The sequence below is a fragment of the Hirundo rustica genome, chromosome 12, assembly GCF_015227805.2.
Source record: "Hirundo rustica isolate bHirRus1 chromosome 12, bHirRus1.pri.v3, whole genome shotgun sequence".
Lineage (NCBI taxonomy): Eukaryota > Metazoa > Chordata > Aves > Passeriformes > Hirundinidae > Hirundo > Hirundo rustica.
The window spans coordinates 17,150,337-17,160,320 of record NC_053461.1 but is presented as its reverse complement, the minus strand read 5'-3'; the positions used below and the strand labels follow the sequence as shown (position 1 = coordinate 17,160,320).

The 9,984-nt window shown below is 46.3% G+C and overlaps 1 long non-coding RNA gene across 1 annotated transcript; it reads left to right on the top strand.

Annotated features, from left to right (window-relative positions):
* Positions 1 to 1,159: 1,159 nt before the first annotated feature.
* LOC120758470 (uncharacterized) lies at positions 1,160 to 8,075 on the top strand. The gene is made up of 4 exons (XR_005702889.1): positions 1,160 to 1,395; positions 4,296 to 4,509; positions 6,447 to 6,606; positions 7,580 to 8,075. It is a non-coding gene; the product is annotated as an uncharacterized LOC120758470 (long non-coding RNA).
* The last annotated feature ends 1,909 nt before the right edge of the window (positions 8,076 to 9,984 follow it).

Below are 9,984 nucleotides of genomic sequence, written 5' to 3'. Positions count from 1 at the left end.
GATTTCTCACTTGAAATATTTCCCTGTCTTTGGAGGAAATGTAAGTGGAATACTAATGGAGAATTAATCATGCACCTCTCTCTCTGCTTCCTTTTACTTTTGGAAACAAGCCACAGCCTCTTATTTCTTCCCCAGGTTTGTTTTCAGGATGGATGTTGATTCCGGTGGAGTTGGAGCTGCTGGCAGAAGGGGCTGATCTGGTGATGTCACTGGAACATTCCAGTTTAAGGTATTACTTTATTCATCCAACTGCAGGCAAATATTTTTATGTTGTTGCCTTGTGTGCGTCTTTAATATTAAAGATCTCTCTGGTTCAACATTAGGTAAAGACTTAGAGACATCATTCTAGCAGTAAGGTAGGGTAGCTGCAGGCTGACTGTCAAGGTCCATATTTCAAATTGTTGTAAATTTTTCATTCTCCTAAGTTCCTAGTCTATAAAATCAGGGATTTTATCTTTTTCCATATGCCTTAATTCTGATAGTAGTTGTTAGTATTACTTAGGATAAGGGTTGGTGGATATCTTCTCAACTAAAATTCAGTGTCTCTTATGCCCAATCCACGATTGGTCTTGGATAAAACTGGGCAGTGCAAGTTCACAGGAATGTGACAAATTGCTTATTGGAATTTTGCAACCATTGATTTTAAGAGTTAGTAGAATTTTTGAACTCTTCTTTCATCCCTACATCTGTAGGGATGTATTTATACCAAATGATGTTGAACAGTTAATTTTTATATCTTTTAAATATTCATTATTTTCACCTGGAGATTTGCTTTATTGAACTTGATTAAATGAGCCCCCTAGTACTTCAAAATCTTCTAAATTGTTTAAATGGATATCAGACAAGTGCCTACAACTTCCTATCAAAATTAATTTCTGCTGGCATTTCAATGTAAAATTAAAACATTTAACTTCCATGGTGACAGACTGCAAAGAAACTCCAACTAACTGAATGAAAGAAACCTGCTTCCCTCTTGGGGTGGGAACAAGCCCTGGCTGATCCCTCCCACAATGAAATGGTGCCCTCGGGCATTATCCAGAAAGGCTGAAGCTTTTTTCCTTAGCTGGAGCACGTGTCACTTTTATCCAGGCTGTTTTGTGAATTTTGTGGAAACTTCATATCCTTGATACACCTGGGAAGCCAGGTGAGATGAGAGCTAAGAGGAGCCTTCTGGTTGTGTTTAGAAGTGTTTGTAGCACCTTATAAAAGTGCTCACTGCATCCTCCTGGGGCAAGTTTAGATGCTGCGTGGTGGTTAGGTGGAGGGTGGTGTGGAGCTGAAGGCACTGCACACAGGAAGGGAGGGGATGCAGCCCAGGGGAGCACAGGAGATGCTGGCCGGGCTGTGGTTGAAGCCACCTGGGCAACTGAAGCCAGGAAAGAGAGCCGTGGATTGGTAAGAGGAATGAACATTTTTTTTTTTTTTTACTTCTGAGTGTTGCACTTGTGCTGGTCTGCACCTTCCCACAGCCACTGGCAGCAGGTGGGGGCCGAGCTCCGATGCTCTCCCACCTTTGTGGCCATCACTAATTGCTCTCTGGGGCTCTCCAGGCTGCATTGCAACACAATGGCTGCAGGAGGGATTAGCTTGGAATTTCACTTAACAGGGATGAAGGGATGTCTTCTGGGGCCGGCTAATTAACAGGATTTTACTCTAGTAATTAAATAGCAGTTTGTTGAACACAACTTAGTTGATGAAATCTTTGGAAAACATAACAATTAGCAGGCAAGGAATGGCAGCTTTGCCTCAAAGCCTGTCCCCAACCAGTTGCTGGCATGGTTTTAACTTTTCCTTCCCCAGCAGAGACAGTGTTTTATTTATCTATGAATTTATTTGGGTTTGGTGCTGTTGTTGGACAGCCTGGTCACCCTCTACTATCACAGCAGCTGGTTCCTCTAGGGCTTTATCTCAGCTGAGGGGGCTTGAGATGCACCACATGTTGTTTTCTCTGGCATTGCCTTCTCAAGAGCCAGTGCTGGAAGACAGGAGTGCTTGCCGCCAGACAAAAGAATATTCTTTATTTTTATATTCTTTCTATGGCAGATTAACCAGAGGGGATGAAATCTAAGAGTTGTCTTAAAACATAAGCCTGACAGAGGGAAATTATTGATCCCACACAGCTTATATAAACCCTCTCATCTGCACACACACAAGGAAGGAGGAGGTGCCTTCAGTTGGAAATTGTTCTTGTCTTCATCTCTCTACTTCTCTCTGGCTTGTAATGATTCTCTTAGGACAAGGATGAGGAAATTAGATTAGACAAACAGCAGGAGATTCCACAGTTTGCTGTAAAAGCCACCTCCAATCTTTGCTGCACTTTGACAGCTCTCAATTTCTTAATTTGACAAGGTAATGAACACTGGATTATTTCTGAAGCCGTATGTACCACAGCACAAAGGAATGGGGGCTGCACTCTGCACGGGGACTGCCCACCCCAGCACCTTCCTCCCACCCAGGGTACAAAATCTCATCCCTGGAGGTGTGTGCAGGAGCCAGGGTGTGCAGGAGGTGTGTGCAAGGAGCTGTGGCGTTAGTGCAGGGCTCTGCAGGATGCTCCCGTGCCAGGAGACAAGTGGACCTGCCTCAGGAGCGTCATCTCCAAGAAGCCGTGCGGCAGCTTTTGACCTCCTGGTGTTTTGCTTGGCTGGGCAGTACATTGTTTCCTTCCACTCTCCCCGAGGCTGTGCAGACAGTGGAATGGGCTGGCTGAGCCAGCCAAGCTAAATACAGCAGGAGACATCCTGTGGGTACCTCCCAGGCACAGCATTCCTGGAATGGGCGGGTGGGCATCCATGCACCTGCGTAGCTCTTGAGTCCAGCCTGGTGCCCTGCTCCTAGTCAAAGGGCAGGAAAAAAAAGGCTTTAAATGTGGTGGAGAAGCTACCAGCTGTTGGGAACAGTGTCAGCGGAAAGTGCAGCAGTTCTGGAGCAGTCCTGGGGTGTTCTTGCACAGTGGTGAGGCCAGGAGCAAAGTTTCAGCTTTTACTGCTCCCTCTCCAAACTGCCCATTGCAAGGCCAGTGCCTGTGATGTGCTCTGTCTGGTGGAGGAGCTGGGAGCATATCCATCAGCACAGAGGCTGCATAAATAAATAAGCACATGGGAGCAGGCTGGAAATGAAGTAGGTATCATTCATCATACGAGGGGGCCTGGAGTATGTTCAGCTCATAATGTGTAACAGAGTTATGAACAGGCATGGGATGGATCCCCTTCTTTTTGGATCACGATTCTGTGTAATAAACATGCAAGACAATTTGTATAAAATAGTGAGGATTCTTTCCTAGAGAAGTCATTTAAAGCTATATTTGCCCATCAGTGAATAGCTCAGAGGAATGTTTTGTAGTTACATTTCCATACAAGTGTGCAAAGAAAAAACAACCCAGTCAGCAAGTGATGGATGGTGCATGTAATCCTGTGCCATGATGTGCCCTCCCTGGGTAATCATATTCCATGGCCTCCCACCCATCCTGGCACCTCTGCCTCCCCACTGGAGCTGTCACAGCCGTGGGGTGGCTGATATTGTAAATCCCATCAAAGGTAGAAGGGATTTTTCCTGCATGTCTTTGGTCATGAAATAGGGGGTTTGGAGTAGGAAAATCCTGACCCAAATGTATTAGCACTGCTGGCTCTTAGCAACTTTTCAAAATAATATTTGCCTGTGAAAGGACAGGATTGCCTGCCAGGTTAACTGGGGGAAAGATCCTGCATTGTGGCACAGGCATGGTCTGCACAGAAAGCTTATTGGCTTTTATTTTATTTTATATTTTTTCACTTTGCAATAATTTTGGTGAGACTTTTTTGGGTTTTTTGTGTTCAGTATTTCCTAGCCAGCTTGTTAGTCATTCCCTACATCTACACCCTGCAGCAGCAGTGCCACTCTTCCGGGTTTGTGTCTTGGATTCCCCATGCTCTTGCTGTCACTATGGTGGGGTCAGCTGGTGACTTTCCCGGAGTTTCTCCCAACAGGGTGTCTGACCATGGGAGCACAGGGCAGCCCCTCCCTATGTTTTCAGAAGCAAAATCAGGGTAAAGTTTCTCCCTCTGGAGTCAAGCTAACTACAAAAGTGATGTAAGCATCTTCACTGCCCTCATCTCCAACCTTCCTGCTTCTCAGAAAATAAGTTATCTCTGCTGATTGTTCTCTAGCCTTGAGCTTCCTTGGAAGGCTCTTAAGTTTCTAAAGTTTTCAAGTTTTAGGTAATTACCAAAAGCTCTCATTTAATCTTTTCAGGTTTGTTTGTTTGTTTGTTTGTTGTTTTATTTTAGATGTTTTTGTTTTGTTTTGTTTTGTTTTAGCGAGTTTATGAATTTAAGGCCTCAACAGCTCAACAAGAAAACACCTGCAAAGAGCTGAAAGCAAGTGGATGGCCTGTGAAAGGCTGGCACTGGAGCTGCCATGAGATGGCACTGCGACATCAGGCATGGAACTGAGCCGCTCCATCCCACCGGGGTGTGCGGGGAAGTACCTTCCTGGAGGGAGAAAAAAAGCCAAGGAAGAGAAAGGACTTATGTAAGGATAATTCTGCTGTTAGTCAGGAGGAGCTGTCATGGAGCCGTGTCTGGACTGGACCTTTCCTGCTTATACAAAGCACATAATGCTGTAGGAATTCATGTATAAACAGTGCAAATAAGAGGGGAGGGTGGTTAAATTACGAGCAGCAGTAACGAAACAGATTTTCTTTAACGGTTGCTGGCAAATTTAGATAGTCTTTTATTTCTGGGGTGTTTCTGAACACAACTGCATGCTAAAAATAGTCACGGTGTAACTTTTTTCTGGACTTGTGTGTTTCTCTATTTCTTCGAGCATACAAAAAGTTTAAAACAAGCTATAGGAACAGGGAGAAGCTGTCATGGCTGAGCAGGTTTGCAGCTGAAGTGGGGCTGGCTGTGCTGCCCTGATGTTTCTCTTTAGGGATGGGGTCTCTTTCCAGGGCTTTGAACTCCTGGTAGGACATAGGAAAAGCACTTTATGTCCATAGTGGGGCAAAGCAGCATGCTTCTTACAAAGGGCCAGGTGACACTGGTGGTGTCAGGTGACATCTCTGACACCGTAAATGAAGCACTCTTGAAAAAATGTTTTGCCAATCATTTTGCTCAAAGACGGGCAGAAAGCACGGGATGGAGCATGCTATAATTTCTAATTAATTGTAATTAGAAATACTACAAAATGGACAGAGCCTTTATATGCTGTGAGTGGCTTCTCCCCTCTCTTGAGCTAAATGGAATATCTGCCTTTTCCTCTCTTCTCCTCACCTAGGAATCAGCTCTTTTAGTGCTCAGACAGGCCCTTGTCCAGGTCTTGCTCTTGGAAAGTGAACACAGCTCATCAAATGCATTTCTGCACTCAGAAAGTAAGAGTGGGCTGCATCTCCATGGGTCCCCTATAGTGCTGACCAGTTCAGAAGCATTAATGAAGAAAATAGCAAAGCCCATCCAGAAGAGTGGGTTGGGGGTGGTGTTTCCTGTTTCCTGCCCCACAGCACAACCCCCACAGGTAACTGGGACCAGCAGTGGGACTTTTTTCCTTGCTCATGTGCTAAACCACCCTGGGGCCCACATTTTTCTGTGCTACCAAGAGGAAAGCTTTGGTAAGGAGTAGTCTGGTGTGGAGGCCAGCTTGTCAGCAGAGAAACTCAGGACTGTGACAGGTTGCAGAAATCCACCTGAGCTCAGAGGCTTCACTGCTGCCACTGCTGATTGAGGTCTGCTTTTCCCAGGCCCTGATCTGTGTTATCCCTGCCCATTACACTATTAAAAAAAAAAAAAAAAAAAAAAAGGCATCCTCTTGTACTTGACCCACATTTCTCCGAGGTCCGTTTTTTTTTTCTTCCCTATTTTTATCCTCAATATCTGTATTTCGGTGCAGACAAAGAGCAGAGACAGGACATGTCTCCCTCCCGTGCCGCTCTGAGTCCAGCAGGCAGCCACTCCTCCTGGCACTGCCGTACTTGGGGTTGGGCGCTTTTTTTTTTTTTTTTTTTTTCCTCCAAAGGCACAAAACTTAGTTTTTAAGGGTGTTTTTAAAAATGAGACTTTGGGGAATAATTACCCTTTATGCTACTTCAAAGAAGTCCCCAGCACGATTAGCTGTACCCTCAGAGGACTGTGCCTGTTAGGAAAATACGCTGGCTTAAGCATCCTGTGAGTAATACAGACTGTGAATGATGGTACTTAGTACAAATGGGCCAGCGATCACATGCCTGAGTCTCCTAAAGCCATTCAGGAGATTTTTGCACCAATTGCAGCCTATTCATCAAAATAAGATGCCAATAAGTAAAGCATTACAACGCTTTCAGAGGGGAGTGTGTAGAGTAAAGTAGGGGAATTCTGCCCCCAAATGGATATTCAATCTTATGACAAGGATCGTGTATTTAAAAAAGGGGAATGCCTTGGCTCCTGGCCATATTGTGATTCTAGGGATAATGCTTTATCTCCGTTATCTTTCAGCTGCTTTCCTGCCTCTGCCACATGCGGACATTGAAACGACATTAACAGCCAACCCCCAAAGTAAACCATTTTTAAGAGAGCATATTTTTTGCTGGTTATATCTTGAGCTCTTGAGTTCAAGTTTCCCAGCTTTTTCTCCATGATTCCAAGGATGCATCAGGTACCCTTCTTACTTTTACTACCTCCCCAAGTATTTCTCAGGGAAAGCCAAGCACCTTGGCTGGCTGACCCTAGGGACATGGTGTTTTAAAGAGCCACTCCCATGCAGTGAAGCCTGCAGGAACTGGCAGCACCATGGTGACAAATCACAGGGTTGGGATTCACCTGTGGGGAGCAATTGGTGCAGGCAAGAGACCTCTGACTTCACAGTCGAGCTGTCTGTATGTACCTGGAAGCTCTGATCCAGAGGTTGACATGGGGATTTTTGGCTGCTGTGGTCATCCAAGGGAGGAGCTTATACTCCTACGCAAAGGCCAGGTGCTGAAGGGCCACCAGAAAGACAGGTCTGACATGGTGAGAGGGCCAGGCTTTCTTAGGTGCCAGTGGCATGGAGATGTCCTGCAGTCATAGGGATGCCTGAGGGACACCAAAGTCAAAGCCCACTAGGCTTTTGAATGGGAGAGCAGGAGTGCAGGGAAGCTCTTCCCGGCCCCAGACCATTTCCATCCCAATCAGCCCTGCTGCCTCACCCACACCGGTGTGTATGGGTTTGTGCTTAAACCATTACAAATGCAAATGATCCTTCTCAATTACAAAAGCCTGTTCGAACTGGCATCTTTGAAGGAAACTCTGAAAGAGCTGCTGGCACAGCTCTTCTTCAAATATTTGGAAGCTTTGTTAAGTCTTCTGTAACAAAGACAGGCGAAACCTCCTGCTCCTCTCCATCCCTCCTGTGGAGCTGAGTGCTCTGCCAGAGAGTATAGAGAGAATGTCACTGTTTGAATGGTGACAGTGTGACGAGGGGTGGCAATGGATGGAGATGCCACTGCAGCCTATCTCCAGGTGCCCTGCTTACGTGTTGCTGCCGCAGAGCAGCACCTTGGGGAACACCTTCCTTGCTTCAGTATCCCTCCTTATTTTCCTGCTTTGTCCTACTGCATTGGCCTGAACTTTTCCCCTATTCTCTGCCACAGGCTCTCTCTGCACTGAAGATGCCCCAGGGCAGTGAGCTGTGGTCCAGGTGCCCCCCTTCTTGGAACTGGTCAGGCACTGCCAAAAGGATAGGCGTGAGCCATTTGGAGAGCCTGTCCCCTGGCCGATTGGAGCAGGGAGAAGTGAAATGAATGATTAAAGAAATGCGGTGGCCACTGCCCCCCCCCCCCCCCCCCAACAGTATTTTCAAAGCACTGAAACGTCCTATTTCAGATTTGATATCTGCTATCAATTGAGATTGAAGGTATTGATCCAGGCTGATTGCTGGGGATAATCAGTAAGTGGAAGGGTAATTGACTGTCATGTCTCTCATTGATTGGGCACCACAGCTCACAGCAGCCAACATTATTTTCAAGCACTTTGCAGCATCTCCTTTAATAAATACAAACTTCAAGAGTGATTTATGTGTGCTGCCATTTAAAGGGTGGGTGAGAGCACCACCCAACATGTGCTTACCTTTAACAAACTGAAGGGTGTCACCAGGAGAGTGTTGGAGCAGGAAGGCATGGATTTTGGTTTGCATGTGTGTCACTGAGCCAACACCCTGCTGTGAGACCATCCCACTCCTCACTGCTTGGCTGCAGCAGACACAGAGAGCCTTTGAGACAGCAAAGGCACTGCACATGGGCCAGGAGAGTGTGACCTCCTCTCTAGGTTGTTTGAAAAGTTAAAGCGAAAAATATTTCATAGTTAAATGTGTTCTACCAGGGCTGGTTAGCAACTGATTCAGAAAAACTGTCCTGGGAGAAGAACAAATTGGGAAACGGCCCAAGTTGCTGCAATCAAATCCACAAAAAGCTCGTATAAAATTTTTACATATAATCAGAAGGATGGAAAAATTACCTTATTCCCTGCCATGCACTTCAAATTAATATAGACAAACATTATTCAATCCTAATACTTATGGTGACCATGGAACCTCTTTCTGTACTTACCAGGAACAGTCAGATAAAATTGCTTTTCTCCTGGAGGAGAGACTGGGTTAGTAGTCTGCAAACAGTGTCTGCTACTGGTTTTTAGCAATCTGAACTCCTGACTTTGCTGCCCCTCATCTGCAAGTTCTTTTGGGTAGGGACTGCTCCCTGTGAACAGAGGTCCAGTGCAATGAATGGAATTGAGATGTTCAATGAATTCTTGTACCTAAATACCTTAGTGAACTTGGCTTTGGAGTGGGTTCAGGGATGAAGGTCCCAATTTTGACTCCACAAAACCCAGGACTGGTTACATTCCAGTTACAGCTAAAGCAAAGCAGGCTGCAGAACTACTGTACATGCTGGTTTCCCACCTGAACATTGTTTACAGGCAGATTTGGAGGCTTTTTTAATGTGTTTGTCTCAGATTTCCCAATGTCTGGCAGCCTGTTGGGAGCTGCCAGATGTCCAGAGACGCTGACCTCGCCTGCTAAGCATGCACAAGGCTCAAAGCGAGCCCAGTGCCTCCAGCACCACGGGGTTGGCCACGCACGTGGTGTCTGGCCCTTTGAAGAGTGTGGAGGAAGCCCAGGACATGCCAGGGATTCTGTCTACAGCCCATCCCAGCAGCACAGCCAGCTTCAGTAGCTGTGATGCATCCTGAAGTCCTTGTCCTAGTGGGCAGCACTATTTGTTCAAGTCATTTGAGATTCAGGAGCAATATACAAGCAGGAAGAAGCCTGTGGACTTTGTGAATGTACATAAAGCATGAAGGCCACTGACAGATCTGTGTCAGCGTGTAGCCACTGTTCCTCAGGCACTTGCTCTAAGCTCCAAAGTTGGTTTTTTCCTTACAAATAAGACTTTATAAGCTACCCTTGACTTTACCCAGATTTCTCATTAATTTCCTTCTCAGCTTTCAGCTGAGTCGAGCTGTTCCTCACCTTGGGTTTCGGTCTGTTAAACAGCTCAGCCCAACCTGCTTTTGGTTTGCTTTGTCTTGACTTTTTGGTGCTGCTGGTGAACTGAAACACCCATCTCTTGTGTCGAGGGCAGAGCTGACTGGGGAAGTCACTGAAGCCACCGAAATTTCACAGTGACAGGTGGCAGCCCTGCGGGCATCGCTCATGAGTCAGCCACGCTGCAGGGCAGCGAGGGCGCCTCAAGAGGTTTCTCATCCCACCCAAGTTTCCTTTCCTGGGAAGCAGGGTGGCTGTGCTGGGGTGCGTGGGCAGTGTGAGCTCCCAGAGAGTCAAACCCAAACTGAGCTGACAGAATAGCTGTAGCCTCAAGCACCCCAGCAAAAGCCTCCTGTGCTGGAGGCTTAAACTGCTGATTACACAGAGGTGGCTGGCCCTGGGTCTCAGTCGAGGTGCTGGCTCAGACCATGGTTAAATGTGCAAGAGAAACAGAAAGAATGGGGTCAATGCATCAGTCACTTCAAAGAGAGGTAAAACCTACAAACAGCAGCCATG